The sequence below is a fragment of the Podarcis filfolensis genome (genome assembly GCF_964270895.1).
Source record: "Podarcis filfolensis genome assembly, chromosome: 11".
In the NCBI taxonomy this organism is placed as follows: Eukaryota; Metazoa; Chordata; class Lepidosauria; order Squamata; family Lacertidae; genus Podarcis; species Podarcis filfolensis.
The window spans coordinates 34,413,663-34,430,898 of record NC_139613.1 but is presented as its reverse complement, the minus strand read 5'-3'; the positions used below and the strand labels follow the sequence as shown (position 1 = coordinate 34,430,898).

Sequence of the window (17,236 nt, the reverse complement as noted above, 5' to 3'; positions counted from 1 at the left end):
TTTGAAGGAAAACATAACCACTTTAAATTCTTTAATTGCAATACTTAAGCAGCCAGCCATCTTTTAGGAAGTGTTTGTTCCTTTATCGTAAGTGGAGCCTTACACTGCAAGCCTACATGTCTGCTCAGAAGTAAGTCCCACTGTATTCAATAGAGCTTACTCTCAGGTAACTGGGTAAAGACTGTGCAGCCTTACACTGCAATCCTAAGCATTTTTACTCAGAACTAAGACCTACCAAGTTCAAAAGGATTTACTCTCTGGTATCTTCCTGATCATTTTCAAAGTTTCCATTATTATTACTATTCTACTACTACCCACCTTTTTCCCTGACAGGGACTCAAGGCAGCTTGCAAATATATTTTTATTTCATTTCATTTATCCATTGAAGGTTTTATGCATGATCCCTTCTTTCACACATTTTTCTTTACAACAACCCTGTGAGGTAGGTTAGGTGGAGAGGTAATTGGCTCAAGGTGACAGATGTATATGTATATGACGTATATATGTGTGGTGAGATCTCACACAGTAGAAGCTTCCTGATGTAGAATAGAATGTCCCTATTTTCATTGGTGCAGGAGGCAGTGGAAGACAGGAGTGCCTGGCGTGCTCTGGTCCATGGGGTCACGTAGAGTCGGACACGACTAAACAACTAAACAACAAGAATTTTCATTGGAGAAATGTAGGTTTGCAAGGTTGGCTTTTGTTCTTTCTCATCCATTCATACTGGGAAGTGCTCTGATCTGCTCATTCAGATATGCTGTCGGGACAGAATTCCAATATTTTTGAGGACCCAAGCATTTGGGTTTGAAGTTGCTTGTATCCATTGACCTTAAAACTGTTGCAGGGGCTTTCCAGATCATCATCTGACTTGGGGAGACAAATTCTGAGTTCCTGCTGAAAGACAACACCAGGATTCCTGCCTGTATAGAAAACCCTGTGGTATCTTTCCAGCAAAGGGAGCTGGCTTCAAGGTCCATGTTCCAGTCACTTCGTAAGTGAGAACTTGCACCACAGCACAGATGTCTGCTGTTAGGGATCCAACACATTCCCAAAGCAACGTAGCTCAGCAACTTATCTGCTTCCCTTCAACCTTGTGACCTAAAAGAAACGAGTGACGCTTTTTTATGACTACACGGAAACCAGATCTTGAGTTGATGGCGAACAGGTCACTGACGCTGCATTATTCCTGCATGCTTATTTAGAGATAAGTACGTTGAGCTCAGTCGGGCTTACTTCTTGCAAGCATGCTTAGGATTGCATAAGATCAGTGTGCTGAGACAGTAAAACTGTAAATCTGGTTAAAGCAATCACTAGGAAACGGAAAATGTGAAGCATCTCATACATCTCTCCAGCCACATTCAGAACACCGTGTACAGTTCAGATCTCTCCCATCTGAAAAGGGGTATCACAGAGCTTGGAATACTAACGAAAAAGCCAGCTGTAAAATGGAAGAGAGCATACTGGAAAAACCAAAAGCCTCCACCCAGGTATTTAGAGACTTGATGAGACTTCTAATTTGTTATTTAATTTTATTTCTTTTTCCCTTTATCGCCGAATCTGATAATTTTAAGAAGGAAAGTGTTAGAAACATTATTTTAACTTTTTGAAAGTCTCAAAATGTTGTTAACTCTTCTTGCTGATAACAACAACAACAACAACAACAATAAAATGAGATTATTATTTTGTAAACAGCTTTGAGGATCCCCCCCCCCTTTTTGTGATCAAGCAATGTGTTATAAGAAAAATACTTGCTCCCTTTCCCTTGTGGGGTATCTATAACATGATGTATGAATTTCGTTAAATAAACAAATAAGCTGGGCCTTTTTAGTTTAGAACAACAGCGAAGAGGAGGATTGAGGTTATCCAAAGGTGGTGGCAGCGTACCCAACTCTGAAATGCCCTATTTTGGGGATTTTCCATTTCCTGCACTATTGTGTTAGCCAGAATGTAGCAGGTTCTCTAAGCTTCAGTTTTCAATTAAATGGAATCCTTACAGTGGTTCCAGTAGCCAAATTATGAAGTGTGTGTTCTTTCTCTACCGAGCTTAGAATTGGCTGGGCAGCTGTGCCTTTTCACAACTGTTTGACAAGCAGAAATTCTGCAGGTGAGGTTACTTTGCAGATGTAATTCTGAGAAAAACTAAACCTGGTGATTTTCTGTTTGTCAAATAACTATCAGGGACATCTAGCCCGGCCAAGAAAAACAAGCTGGCAACTGAAAAGCTCACCAGAGAGAGGGAAAGGAAATCCACATGTCATTCCTGGGAGCCATCAGATAATAGAACCTGGGTTGCAGTATTTGCATATCCTCCAAGTTTTTGGCAACCAATGTGGGCTGCTTGAAAAATTCTCACTATTTTTCAGATAGTAGCAACTCATGACAGAACAGCAGCAAACTAATTCCTTGGAAAAATACTGCTCAGGTTTCCTTTTTGTAAAGAATACATAGCCTGGGGAAATCTGAGAATAGTATCAAAGATCCTTTATATGTACTATATATCACCCTCACTCCACCCTTAAATTCTGCAGAATTTATATTCTGCAGAATTCTGCAGAAAAGGAATAAAAGCAGTTTTATTACATGCGAGGAGAGGGCAAAGATAACTTTCTAATCTCATCGCTTTTTATAGCTGCCTGGGAGTTTAGAAGAAGTCACAGATTGTGGTAACCAGGCCTATTCAACACAACTCCCTTTCAGGAGGGGTTATCACACTCAGTTTACAGAACAAGGCTGTTTATGCAATTGGGGGGGGGGGGGAGCACAGCAAAAATCTTTCCCATCTCAAAAGAACAAGCTGCCCCTCTGTTTCCTGGAACAGCTTTGTAAAGTGAAAAATAAAATCACTGGTGGCAGTACGTATAATAATCAGTAGCTTATTATATGATTCTAGTTTGTTTATTAGTGACACGAAACATCATAGCTCATTCAAGTTCAAGTGAGGACTTCCTGGGATTGGACACAGCGCTGTATTTTTTTAACCTTATAAGAATATGTTTTGTGTCCCCAGCTCACAGAGCTTTCTAAATATGGTGGCATTTCTAATAAGAGGTAACAAAACATTGTTCTGAGATTATCTGCAGAGGCGTGGAATTTCACCATAGTACTAAAACAAAGCATGCTGGATATTGTGTGTGTGTGTGTTGAGTGTATTAATTTAATATGAGCTCCTGACACCAGCAGGAACAAACGTTCCTGCAAAGTATGTAAGTTTTAAAGTTTAGAAGCAGGGAGGATAGGAGAGATCACAACCTGCCCATAGCACCCAGTAAATGCCAGCAACAGAAACTGTCCAGGAAAGTTAATGGGTTTAATTGGGCAATATAGCCAGAAAGAAACAGAAAATGCAACAGGTTTCATGAAGAAAAATCAATTTTTGTAGTGCAAGGAAATGATCCCGACATTACCACGCTGACATCTCACATGTTAAAAGGCAACAGATGCCAGCTGTCAAGCTGCAGTGTCACTCAAGAAGGCCAAAATAAAATTGCAAGGACAGTTACATACCCAGATAGGCCTTGGGTGTTAGAACTGCTTGCTCATTACTGTAGATTGAGCTCATTCAGCTATAATCTTCTATAGAACTTCCATATATAGGGATGATTTATATACCACCCTTTGTGCAACCCCCAGGGTGGTTTACAACAAGACAGACAGAGCTTGGATGGCCACCTGTCATGGATGCTTTAGTTGATATTCCTGCATTGCAGGGGTTGGACTAGATGACCCTCGGGTCCCTTCCAACTCTAAGATTCCAGGGATCGTGCCTAAAGTCAAAATCTTGTGTAGTCAACACACATTGGGTTTAATGGTGGACGGGATTGCCCAAGTTATTTTTTTCCAGGACTCCACCCACTTTCTGCCCCCTTTAAAAAAAATTTGTTTTGCCATGCACATAAAGCGTGTGATTTGTGGGCTTACTGTATATAAAGATGCATAAAATCTATAAAAACACAACCCATTAAAAACACATAACAAATCACTGACCGAATAACAATTGTGGTGTCTACTTTATTTTTATTTGTGTGTGTGTGTGTTTGTGCGTGTGAATTATATTGTCCACAACACAATCCACAGGCAAGATGGAAAATGGAAGCGACAACCGTCACTTCCATACAACCTGTTTACCGGTCATGCATCCTGATTTGTTGGCAGAAAGTGTGTGAGGTGGTTTTGTTTGTGGGTGAGGTTGTGTGATGTTGCATCGAAGATCAAACAACTGTTATCCCACACTTTCCGATTCCTTTCCTTACTTGGAAAAACCTTATATTGGGGGGGAAGTAGGTTTGTTGTGCAGGAGACCAAATCAGTAAAACTGTGCTGATACACATTTGCTGATAGGAGATTAAGTCCCACCCGAAAATAGCCACCATTTTCCTATGAAGCCCTGTCGGCATTTCCTTGCGGTTATCGGAGCAGACTTGTGGTTAACACGTCGCTTGGGTAAAAGAGGCTTGGTTGGGGGAGCAGCTGTCCTGAAGATCTGCTCACATATGATTTATATGGAAGGTGTGTCTGTGACATTACCCTACAAGCCACGCACAAGCAGGCAGGGGAAATGTCTCGCTGTGTCCTCACTGCCAGGGTCACATGTCTGTTTACTTAGATTGGCATTTGGTGACTTGGCCTGCCTGATAGTATTCACAGCTGATGTTTCGCTTTTCTAGGATCTGGTTGCTCCAAAAGGAAAGAGTGCTAAATCATTTCAGGAATTAAAATAAACAGCTGATAAGCTGGTAAACAAATTGAAAATTGAAACCCTTAAGTCTCGCATTTGTGTTTTCTGTTACCTTCAAAGGTAGTTCACGTTAAGCTAACACTGCAGAATTTCACTTAAGTCCATATATATATATATATATATATATATATATATATATATGGCAAGAGTTTGCTCTGCTCCTGAAATTACATGGTTCATATAAACAGACCTGAAAAATGAAAAGCATTTTCATAGACATTTTTATCATGCCGTCAAGTTTTCTCTGTTTATTACTGATGTGTGGTTCTTCTTACACTTTTAAGAGTTTGATGGACGTTCCCACTAACTTCCACTTATATGTTCGATCAAGCATAAAAAGAGGTGTGGCTTAGTAAAAGAGAGAGAGAGAGAGAGAATGAAATCAACTTGAAATAAAAGCATGCAACTATGAGTAGAAAGCAAGCTGGTGTGGGGGCAGCAGGCCTTAAGATATAATCGTGAAATTCATTACTCATGATCAGGACTCAGTTCTATGCTAAAACTGAATGCCAACCAAACCTCCACACCTGTGTTTGTTAAGCAGGAGGAGAAAATGCCTATGTCATGACAGGTGAGATGGCTAAAGTCATTTTCCCCTTTTCCGCTCCCTTTTACAAAATTGTTTTGTCACATGCATAAGCTGAATGCACACAAGTGCATAAGTTGGGGGCTTACTGTAGATAAAAATGCATAAAAACAGCACAATCTATTAGAAACACGTAAAAAATCACCAACTGAATAACAATTGCAAAGATGTTTAATACAGTGCATGTAGCAACTGTACACTGATAAGTAAGTGGCATGCAACCAACAGCTAATTCTGCTTTTAATTATACCTGCAGGCTTCAGAAATGGCATTTTCATATTGCATCTTGGGTCTGTTCAAATACTGTTGAGACGGGGGCCGTAAAGAAGCAGTTACATCATTGCAGGAGAGGAGAGGACAGAATGCCTTGCTGAATGACAGATGGTACTCCTGAGCCTGTTTTAGAGGGGAGTTTTTATGTCATGTACTGCTCAGTCTAAAAGTCAGATCTGTGTGTTATCAGTTTGCAAGTTATGTTTCGCTGTCTATGCAGGCTCAGGAATGTCTCATGCAAACAGCCAACCCCCCTATCAACTCTCAGGTTCTAGTATTGCAAAATACTAGCAGGCACTAATGGAGAGAATTATTGGCTATAAAGCAAATACCAGTGTGTTCCACGCAATGCCTGGACATAAGAGGAGAGGGAGACTGGATGCCCTTGTAAACACAATTCTCAAGCTTTGGATACCCAAGGGACAAACAGAGGCCCCTTTTTCAGATCACAAGTTATCTAGACTTAGTGGGCCATTAGCACTGAATGTCCACATATCAAGACTTAGGTGGGTTAAGCAAGGTTGTATGCAATCTCAATGTTGCCTTATAATTGGGAAACTCATCTGTTGACCTCCTATTCAGTTCCAGACCAGAGTTTCTAAAGTGTGTTACATGCTAACCAAGAGAGAAGCTCAATCACTGAGATGATGTCAGGGACTGGCTGGATGAAGAGGAGTGGTGGAAGGCAGCAGCCGGGGAACCCCCAAAGGAAACCCTAGAGGACGAAAGCTCAGAGCCAGGGGATTGGTGGTGGGATACTGAGGAGAGGTCAAGGATTGGGAGGAGGGGCTGGATGCTGAAGAGGCAACAGGGTGTAGTGAGCAGGAAGAGCCTGTGACAGGGAGCAGTTCAGATTCTGGGGCTGAAGCAGAGGAAGTGGGGTCAAGAGGCTGCTGGAGAATCCAGGGAGTCTCCCTCTCCTGATGTGCCAAGCTGTCTGTCCTGGTCTCCAAGAATGCACAGAATAATGAGGGGGGGGCAGAACAGAGACCAGAGGTGTGCAGATACAGTTTGAGACTGCTTGGGAAAAATCCGAGAGAGGAGGAGCCTTAGAAAGAGTGGAAGGCAGTCCTGGCAACTGCTCCATAGGGCCAGACCTGCTGGGAAGTGTTGCAGAGTTGCATGCCGTTTCCTTGAATGAAGGGTGAACTTCACTGACAATGGAGTCTTACATCTTTCATGCTGACCTGTGTCCGACTCAAGCCCTGACAGGTGAGCTTGCCAAATGAACACACTTTTCCTACAGTTCTAAGGTTCGGGGATTGGAGAACCAAACACAGTATGTCAACTCTTACCTTGTGTCAGGGGAAACTAACACTTTGGGGGGCTGAGGGCCATTCTTGTCCTATGGTTAACTCCCTCTGGGGTACACATGTCAAAGTGGGTGTAATTTTTAATTTCTTTTAAAGGACAAATATGGGGGAGGTCTGGGAAGATTCATCAACCACATTTTGGTATCACAGAAACTTAGCAGATGACCCACAGGAGTGGTCAGTAGAAAAAAAGCGTATTATTGAGAAAACTTTTTTAATAAACATATTTTGGGGGGCTACAGAAAACCTTTTGGCATCACAGTCAGTATTTTTTTAAAAAAAATTAGTCTAAAACAATTATTTTTAATATAATTTTTAATGGACAAATGAGGGAGGAGGCTGGGGAACCAAATAAACCTTTTGGCATCACAGTGAGCTACCTAGAAATAAAATAAAATAAAATAAAATGTTTATTTATTTATTTAAAATCTGATTTGCTAATTCCTCAGTCTGTTCTCTGAAATGATACAGTTGAAGAAGAACTGTATCATGTGCTGTTTCCACCCTATGGGAATTTGGATAAAACCCATAAGACATTATCTAGTTAAAATTTCTCTGCCATTAGGTGTGGAATTATAGTCCAGGAGAGATGCCAAAGTCTGGACCCTGACTTATTTCACTTGAAGGGGAGGGCCCTGGACTTTGTAAGTGAAAGCAGTAATAATTTATGCACCTAGAAGTATTCTGAGGTATTCTAGAACATGTAGTGTCTGAAGATCAGTTAACGGCCTTATTGGAGCAACCTTCCTTTGAAGTTATATAGCAGGGCTTTTGAAGCCTGGTTTTCCTCCTTTAAAATGCTTTTTCCACTATTTCCTCAGTCCTTTGATTTTTCTTTTTAAAAGCAAAGAACTTTAAATAGCAATTTATGTGACATAGTTTCCATCCACCATATCCTACAGTATATATACTTTTGAGTGAAATCTCTGATAGTTTTGGAACTGCATGATGTTTTATGGGAGTGAATCATAGAGCACACAAGTGGTAGACAAAACTGCACCTTTTGCCAAGAAAAACTGCCCAAATTATTTCTTCACTATGGTTTTTCGGTTCCTCATAAGTAAAGGGAAACAAGGCAGTTAGTGTAATCAGCAGCAGATGTATTTACACGCAACTTGAAAAGCTTTCTGAAGTATTTATGTTAAGCAAGTTTCATGTCATCCAGCCACATTGACTATAGGTGATGAAGAAAGTAGGGTTGTCATACAGTGCAGGATTTGGCTGTCGAAAACAGTGTCCAGGCGGAAATCGCTTAAACGTCTGAGAAAATGGCAACCCATGTTGGAAGTGTAGATTTCCTTAAAAATAGCTCAAAAATATGGCAACCTTAGGAGGAGGTGAGCCTGGCTTACAACTAAGAAAACACTCTTACTTAGAGTATAGCTCAAACCTGAAGCAAGAAAGTTGCAATGTAAGTTTTACTACTCTAGGTAACAAAGAGAAATTAAAGAGTAAAGCAAGACAATGCATCTCAATTACACTTTACACTGTAACTTTACATGATAAATGTATGTGTAAATTATAAATACCATAGTTGTTTACCTGGCAAAAAATGTCAGAATGTTCTATCAATGGTGAACTACAGTCCTGCATGTGAACCTATCTCCATCGGATCTTATGTGGGGGTTTCATTCTGAGGATGGCACATATATGCAAAAGCATGTATACTCATCCACCTTGTACAGTAATCACTCCTGGGTTTTCCCAGTGTGAAAAGAGTTTTAAAGCTTTCTGCCTTGCATGTTGGGCAAGGCCTATTCAGTATGCTGCCTTCGGAAGGCCAGGGATGCTCACCTGAGATCTCGTGGGAACACGGATGGCCCTGTGAGATCTCACCAGAGCATCCCAGAACTAGCGCGCCAAGAAGGCCTTGTACCCGCAAGCAAGGCAGGGAGCTTAAAAGCTCTTTCTGGTGCCATTTAACCTGAGGAATTTCAACCAGCTGACCTTCAACCGCATATGGTTAAAATCGTGTGAGTTAATATGCGCAAGATACTGCACACATCATATTGTTTACATTTTTTGAAAACGATGCAAAGGTTGCAGGAACTGGGCATATTGCACATATATGCATATTTCTGTGTTGTGGCACTTCAGTGTGGACCATGCTCAGGAGAGATGGCAGCTCTGCAGATGCTGTTGAAATTTGCTCTTTGGGATCCTATCTGAGTTCTGCCACTGCTTCTTTCATCAGTAAGAGGTGGGAGAAACAGAAGAGCTCAGTGAAGGTGGTCTAAAGGCAAGGAGATCAAACATCAGAAGAGGTCCCAGCTGTCAATTTCTCCTTCTGGACAGCTTATCATTTTCATTGGGTAGTTGGGCTACTGATCTCACACTGCTGTGCTTTGAGTCAAACCGCTAGAAAGGTCTTGGGTTCTTAAGGAGCTCTGGCTTTCACCCTCTCCTGCCTTCTTCTTGCCATTGTACCTTATTTTAAGTGATATAAACTGGCCACATGTATTCCAACTGGCTGTGACTGAAGTCACTGTGGACTTTTCATCATTGTCTGTTCTGGACAGGCAGCCTCAATTACCGCCTAGTTAAATTGCCTAAACTGGCTTCAATTCAATTGTTTTGGCACTGCCGCGCTTCAGCCTAAGTAGAACAAAGAGTGCGCACCAAGATGTACTTTAATGGAACAATAGCAGAATCCTGCTGACTTCAGACGTGCCGATTTCCCATTAAGAACAAATGTCATTCAAGCAACACCCTTGTCACTTTGCACTGGCCATTCTCTGAGGAGTTGGAAACTCAGGACAACCTATTTAGGGACAGTTTCATCTGGGGTTTCTTCATGCATTCATGCTACTTCACAAGGGTATGCTCTTTATTTTGAGAAGATAAAGTGAGGAAGCTGTAGCTGGCCCAGGTAGATTCAGAGTCCAGAACCCCAAAACGGGACTGAGCCAGCAGTTTCTCCCAAATATCTGCATTCAGCATTCAAGACAGCCAGGTCTCCCTGTTTCCAAACCAATTAATTCTTTGCAGCCAAGCAGTCAAACAGGTTTGAAGGATCAGCTATTTAATCAACTTGATTTGCTCATGTTAATCAGAGGACTTATCATGAATGGTTAAAGTTACCACGGGTTCTCCCACATTATTCATGATGAAACCAGCGAACTATTTCATTACATTATAGCTGTCATGATTATACTGAGCTAAATTAAAAGGGAGGGAAAATCCAAAGGGCCCAAGGTGATCTTCACCTTAGCCCTGCATTGAACTTGCTCTGAGCCACCATGAGTAGTTTCAAAATTGTACACAGAAAGGTGAAATGTCTGGCTGTGGAGGAGAAAAGCCTACTTGTGCTTGCTTTGTTTCTCCCAGTTCTTTCCTAATGTCAGATGCATCTCCTAGTTCTATACCAAGGGTAGCCAATGTGATGATCTCCAGGTCTACAACTCCCATCATCCCAGACTATCGACCATGAAGGCTGGAGATACTGGGAGTCCGGCAATTTTTGGAGGGGCATCACATTGCCGACCCCTGTCCAATTTATTTATTTACTTATTAAAATTTCTATAACATTTGATTGTAAAAAGAACACACATCCTGAAAGCAGTTTACAAAGAATAAAACAATAAAAAACCACCCGCAAAAACAGTGATTTAAAACATTCAAAAAATGAAAATTGGAAATAAACTAAAAACAGATTAAATATACATCAACCTTCATGTCTGGGTAGGCTTGTCTAAACAATTTTACTGTATTTTGCTAAGATCATTACTGGTTTTTCTTTCTTTCTCTTTCTTCTGTTTATAATATGCAAATCCAGTGAAAACTATGTTTAAAATAGGTTTTTAGCAGGCACTAAAAGGAGTACAGCGAAGGAGCCTGACTGATGTCAGAGAGTCCCAAAATTATAGTGCTGCCACACTAAAAGATTGATTCCTGACCAATGCAGAATGTGTGTTATTTGGCATCTGTGGCAGTGCCAAGCCCTACAGTTCAAGGACTGGGCATATACGGCGTGGTGAAACTGAAATTGACTGGGATGCACCAGGTCACTTCTGGTCTAGTCAATTTTGCTGGTCTTGAAAGGGCAGAACATTCTAGTGAGGGAACATCTTTGCTTTAAAAGGTCAGTGTTATGCTTTTGCTGATAAGAGGCTATGTACGTAACCATTTCCATAATCAAACTAATTTCTTAAGCAAAACTTTTTAAAACGTTCTGGGCACAGATAAGAGGACAGGCAATGCACTATTCAGCACCAGTGAAGGAATAGCATAGGCGCTATCCTGTAAGTGGAACCTGCAACTAAAAGGGGCAGAATTTTGCCCCAGAAATTCCTATTTTGCTGGGAAAGAATTCCAGCTTTTTCCAGATACTGCTTGAAGCATTACAGAATTGTGGCAGGGCAGAAAAATGAACACGTGTATCGTGGGCTACAATAGCATCATCTCCAAGCCTCTGAAAAGTGACTTTCTCCACATAGCAAGAGGGAATCTAAATATTCTGCTAGTGCGTTTTGTGGTGATGTTTCTTGGGAGCTTACTGACAGCAGCTATGTCATGTTTACTTGAACCAGTTTCCGCGGCTCCCCCTCTCTCATTTCTCCCTGAGTCATTCCACTCCTTACATATCTGCCTACTGCCAAGATACTGTAGTTGAATACAGCTGGTTATAGCTGTCCTCCAGATAGCACGCAGAACAGGGCTTCCGACAGCTTCTTAGTATTGCTGATGGGAAAGAAATGCAAAACATCAGCTTCCATAATGTGTGTGTGTGTGTGTCTGTGCATGCATGCAACTATATATTTCTTGAGGAGCATAACATACTCTCAAAACCTGTCTGTTTTGTCCACAATATTAGGTGCCCTGTTAAGTAAATTAAACCTTTTAGAGCTTTTCTTCAAGCATATACACACAGACATTCCAGGACAAGCAGCAACATCCTTACCTAAAAAAGGCAGGCAGATTGTATTACTGAGCACTTCAAATAAATGCAGAAGATGGGGACCTCAGCTTTCCTCCAGTGAAAGCCCAGATATTTTCGCCTTTGATATGAATTCAGAATTGAATGAAGTTAGTTGTTATACTGATAAATCTAAGAGACTTATATTCCACCCTTCTGCCTCCATGAGTGAAAAACGTTCAACAAATGGAACTTGCCACAAGTTCTCCTGTTTCGGGTTCCAGGCAGCCAGCTACCCAGCCCCAACATCTGTGTTACGCCATTCTAATCTTTCTCCCCACTAGCTGTCAGTTTTCCTTATCCCACAATCATCCAGCATTTTGTGCCCACTGAGCGTGCTCAGTCTTCATTGGGCTGCTTTGGAGTTCCCACCTCCTTATGGTCTCTCAGGATATAGTTTGCCCCAGGGTATGGTCTAAATAAAGCACAGGAGGTGATTAGCTTGCTAAAGCTAAGCAGGTCTGAGTCTGGTCAGTGCTTGGATGGGAGACCAATTGGGAACCACATTTATGCTGCCTTTGGTTCTTTGTCAGAATATTGGTGGAATATAAATGCATGGAAATAAATAAGGAAGTGAATAATCAAAGGAATGTATTAGCTTGCCTTCTGAAGAAGAGGGGGGGAAAGAACCAAAGGGAAGAAATTCCATAACCTGGGCCCACCACATATGAACTTCCACAGAATCACAGAACTTATAGAGTTGGAAGGGACCACAAGGGTCATCTAGTCCAACCCCCTGCAATGCAGGACTCTGAGATCCAGCGCCAAGGGCCTTCTGGCAGCTCCCTCATTGCGAGAAGTGAGGTTACAGGGAACCAGACAGAGGGCCTTCTCGGTAGTGGCACCTGCCCTGTGGAACGCCGTCCCTTCAGATGTGAAGGAAATAAGCAGCTATCTTCTCTTTAAAAGACATCTGAAGGCAGCCCTGTTTAGGGAAGTTTTTAATATTTAATGTAATATTGTTTTTAATACTTGATTGGAAGCCGCCCAGAGTGGCTGGGGAAACTCAGTCAGATGGGCGGGGTATAAATAATAAATTGTTGTTGTTGTTGTTGTTGTTATTTTGCCCAACATGGGGCTCGAACCCCTGACTCTGAGATTAAGACACTCATGCTCTAGCAACTGAACTATCTCAATTGTCAATGCACCAAGCAAAGACCCTACAGCGGCTGTGGGCCTAGATAAGGTGGATGAAAAATCTATTAAAAATGGGTTCGCTCTGTAGAATATCTGACATTTCTAGAATCCATGTGCATGAAATAAGCACGTGGAAAAGGGTAACCAAAATTATCAAGAACCTAGAGCAACTCACTTATGCAAGAAAGTAGCAATGTTTGGGGCTTTAATATACAAATTGTGCGGTAGATGTGATAGCAAAAGACGATACAATAAAGGTGTATACAATCATTCATGGTGTGGAGAAAACTGGACTTTTTCTCACTCTCATATAATAGTTTTGAGATTCAGAACCTCCAAAAGGAAGTCCTTTTTCACACAGTGCATAGTTGAACTATAGAACATGCTCTGGCAAGATGTGGTGCTGGCTGGAAACTTTGATGGCTTTAAAAGGGGTCAGACGAGTTTATAGAGGATAAGGCTCTCAATGGTGACTATTCATGATGGCTATGAGAGACCTCCAGGCAGCCTGCCTCCGAGTGGCAGCTGCCGGAGAACAACAATGAGTGCGAGAGTTTCTCATAGGGGAAAGTTCCTCACTGGGCTTTGCTCCAACCTCCTGAACATAATCAAAACACACTTGCAGCTCTCAAACCACAGCCTGGGGAATGGAGAAAACAGGAGCTGCCTCTCCCTGATTAACTCAACATTCTATAGTACTGGGGTTATAATCATTGCTCAAATTATCAGAGAATGTTGTCAGGGCATGCTATTTTTCACGAATCCTAGAAAAATGTGAAAATCAATACAATTGCTACAGGGGAGTGTCACACCTCCAGACAAGCAGGGTCTCTTGTTTGATGTCTCTGACAACCTTCTGATTAAAACTTAGTTTATGAATTTATTTATTCCGATCTTGAAGAGGAATGTTTTCCCTCCTCTCATTTGGCCTCCATGGTGGCATATTAACCCACTGCATTTTCAAATTCCTTAAATAAGTAAAGGGATGCACATTTTATACACTAAATGAAAACAAATGGAGGGGAGAAGAAGCCACTTTAAAATGCTCTCGAGTCCATGGGTCTTAATAAAGTTTGACATGAAATATTTCTCAAAAGTCCCCAGCATTTAACTGCAGCACGGTCTTAGTTGATTCTGTATCTAAACATACTTGAGTTGATGCTACACCATACAAAGCATGCCCCCAGGGCCCATAACAAGAACAACAACAACAACAACACGTATGGTAGCCACAATCCAACATAGAACTTGCCTACAAGAGACAGTGGCCCTCAAGCTGCCCCCCCCCACTTTAGCTATTAAATAGCTAAATAGCTGCTATATGAGTGGGAAATAAAATTACATATTTTCATGTAGTATGAAGCTGTTCTTAGTATTCTAGGCACACTGCATATTCTAGGTCTACATGCCTGAGAAGTATCTATAGGGGCTGCTCACATTGTCCAACCATATGTTGCCCACCCACAAGCTAGACTCAGCTCCACATTTTTTTCATCCCAAATGTGTTTGGTGGAATGGAGGTGGGAGGGATACTCTGGTCTCAGTTATTCTTGCTTTCATCTAAATTCTTTTAGGAGCGCCGAAGAAGGAACCTGAAAGCTGCTGTTATTTTAAAAAATGGGATTCATTCTCAACATTTATACTAGCAATTAGAGTAAATAAGTCATTGGCAATCGGATTGCTGGTGAGCACTGTTCCTAATGCTATAATTATATCATTAATTACCCTTATGTACAAACATGGAAGGAGACTAATCAAAGGTCTGCTCATTCAAGATCCGTTCTAGAAAGAGAGGCAAGGAATTGCCAAAGGAGAATATTGCGCAGACAGGAAGAATGCTAAATATGTTGGATTTGTGGATGAGTATAGTTCGCTGAAACCAGCTTCACATGGAAAGCCCTAAAGCCATGACTTAAAGAACCCCTAGCTACAGTAGTTTATTTTTTATGTATTTGTGTAGAGTATTTCAGCACAATGCTTAAGACTGCAGTCCAATGCATACCGTGGGTCTTGCTTCCCAGAAAACACCTAAAATGTAGAAACCAGAAACTAACAGTACAACTCCAGCCATGTTTATGCAGAAATAAGTTCTATTGAATTCAGTGGGACTTACTTCCTGGCAAGTCGGGTTAGGACTACAGCCTTCTATTATGCACTCATCACAGATAATATTGTCTTCTACTTTTTTAAAAATAATAATAATAATTTGTGAACCTCTTCCTATAATTCACCCCAATGCAATTTACAATAGAATAAAAACTCATATTAAACAGTTACATTATTTAAAACATATGTATGTATATATGTGTATCTTTTACGCACAGAAAGTGTTTAAAACAACAGCACATATATTAATTTAATTTAAATCCATACTTTGCTGCTTCCATCACATCCTCAAGAAATTGGCCAGCAGAATTCTTCAGAGTGGTCTGTAGGCTGTTGACCCTTATATCAGTGAACGGAGTCTGGGACACCTCCCCTTTGTGAGTTGTTTGCTAGGCAGTGAGGACAAAGACATTCACTGCCACAGCAAGCTAGATGCCATGATGGATGCAATCACAAGTGAGGTTTCCAATGTTTTGTGAGATCACTTTCAGTTTTTGCAGCCTGGTGACATTGACAGAGTACTTGTGTGTATGCTCCCAACAATGTGGCCCTTGAACCAATGTGGCTGATTAAAGTTAGTTGTGGGGGCATGTTTGGGTGGGTTCAGGGTGTGGTGTACATGCCTCTGCATAAGGAATGGTGCTAACTGCCTTGAAGGAGGCAATTTGTGCAATTACTCCTGACAAAAACACCCTGGACCTGATGGTATTTAACAACAACCCACCCTATCACAAATACCCCTTGGGGGGGGGGGAGCACTTGAATGTGTCATGGTGACTCAGCTGCAGGCATCCCTACAGGAAATGGATTAGCTAGACCAGTGTTTCCCAAACTTGAGTCTCCAGCTGTTGTTGGACTACAACTCCCATCATCCCTGGCCACTGGTCCTGCTAGCTACGGATGATGGGAGTTGATGATGGGCGACCCAAGTTTGGGAAACACTGATCTAAACTAGGGTTACCAGACGTCCCAAGTTCCAAGGGACAGTCCCCAGATTTGCAAATCTGTCCCTGGGAAACGTGGCAGCGGCAGCCTCAGCAGCCCAGAGCTAACTTGGTAGCACAGTTGGCTCTGGCTGGCTTCGGGGGCTGCTCACTGCCTGCTGCCGTGGCGCCCACCGTTTTTCCTCACCAGAAGTCCCCATATGATGTGTTTTGTGCGCAATGTAAAAGGAAGAGAATTCTATTCATTGTAGTTGTGTGAAAGCACAGCATGTAAGAAGTACAGCCTAATTTCAAGTCCCAAAAAAGAATTCTGTTTAGATTTATTCAACAATAATTGCTACTAGGTTCAATAGAAGATACTCCTAAATAAGTGTGCATAGAATTTCAGTCTGCAATGCTCTGAAGGGTTTAGAGCTTAGAGGTTTAGAATGAACATTTAGCGTTTTTAAGTTAGCAACTTTATTCCTCACATATTTCCAGAATAAAATCTATCTATAGTTGGTGACAAGTGATTGGGAAAAGGAAAAGGCTTTTATTGATTTTTCCTTCTCTGATCCCAAAACATGTCTGAAAGCCCTTTCATACATCTCAATAGCTCATACAACAAGCACAACAGATAAGTCAGTCCTATTATCTCCATATGGCCATATTGGAGTCTGACACTGAGAGATAATGGATTGCCTATGGGTACCTAATATAAAAAGATTCTGGGAGCCATTAAGGTTTATAGGATGTGAAACAAGACAACTCTGACCAAAAGGGCATAATGCAACTTGTTCATGTCTCATTGAAATGAGTGGAAACATTTTATCAAAGGGACAACCCCCCTTCTTCCCGCAGTAGATAGTCCTATACATTAATTAGTGGAAGTGAGGGTGTCATTCAGATTTTTTTTGCCTTGGGCACCCAACTTTTTATTACTTATGTCAAAATACTTTGGGTGTGCCTTCCCTGGAAATGTTATGGTATCTCTGAATCAGTTTAATTAAAATTAAGTGTTTAATTTTATTTCTTTAAAGCATTTCCAGAGCCTCACTCTTCAGCCAAAGAAAAAGAAAAGATTATTATTATTATTTATTAGATTTGTATACTGTTCTTCATCTGAAGAGTGGTTCAAAAAATGAGAGCACAAAATACATAACAAAAACTAACCAATAATCCCCCCTCCCACAAACACATTTAAAAGGCCATAGAATATTAATCAGCCAAAGGCCTGATTATATAGAA

General features: G+C 41.3%; 1 protein-coding gene and 1 long non-coding RNA gene across 2 annotated transcripts in view; one reads left to right on the top strand and one right to left on the bottom strand.

Moving 5' to 3' along the window:
* Positions 1-17,236, bottom strand: part of LOC310744908 (uncharacterized protein) — a 263,309-nt gene that overhangs the window by 88,778 nt on the left and 157,295 nt on the right. The window lies entirely within an intron of this gene.
* On the top strand, positions 324-15,536 carry LOC310745121. The gene is made up of 3 exons (XR_014539957.1): positions 324-1,487; positions 14,735-14,827; positions 15,467-15,536. It is a non-coding gene; the product is annotated as an uncharacterized lncRNA (long non-coding RNA).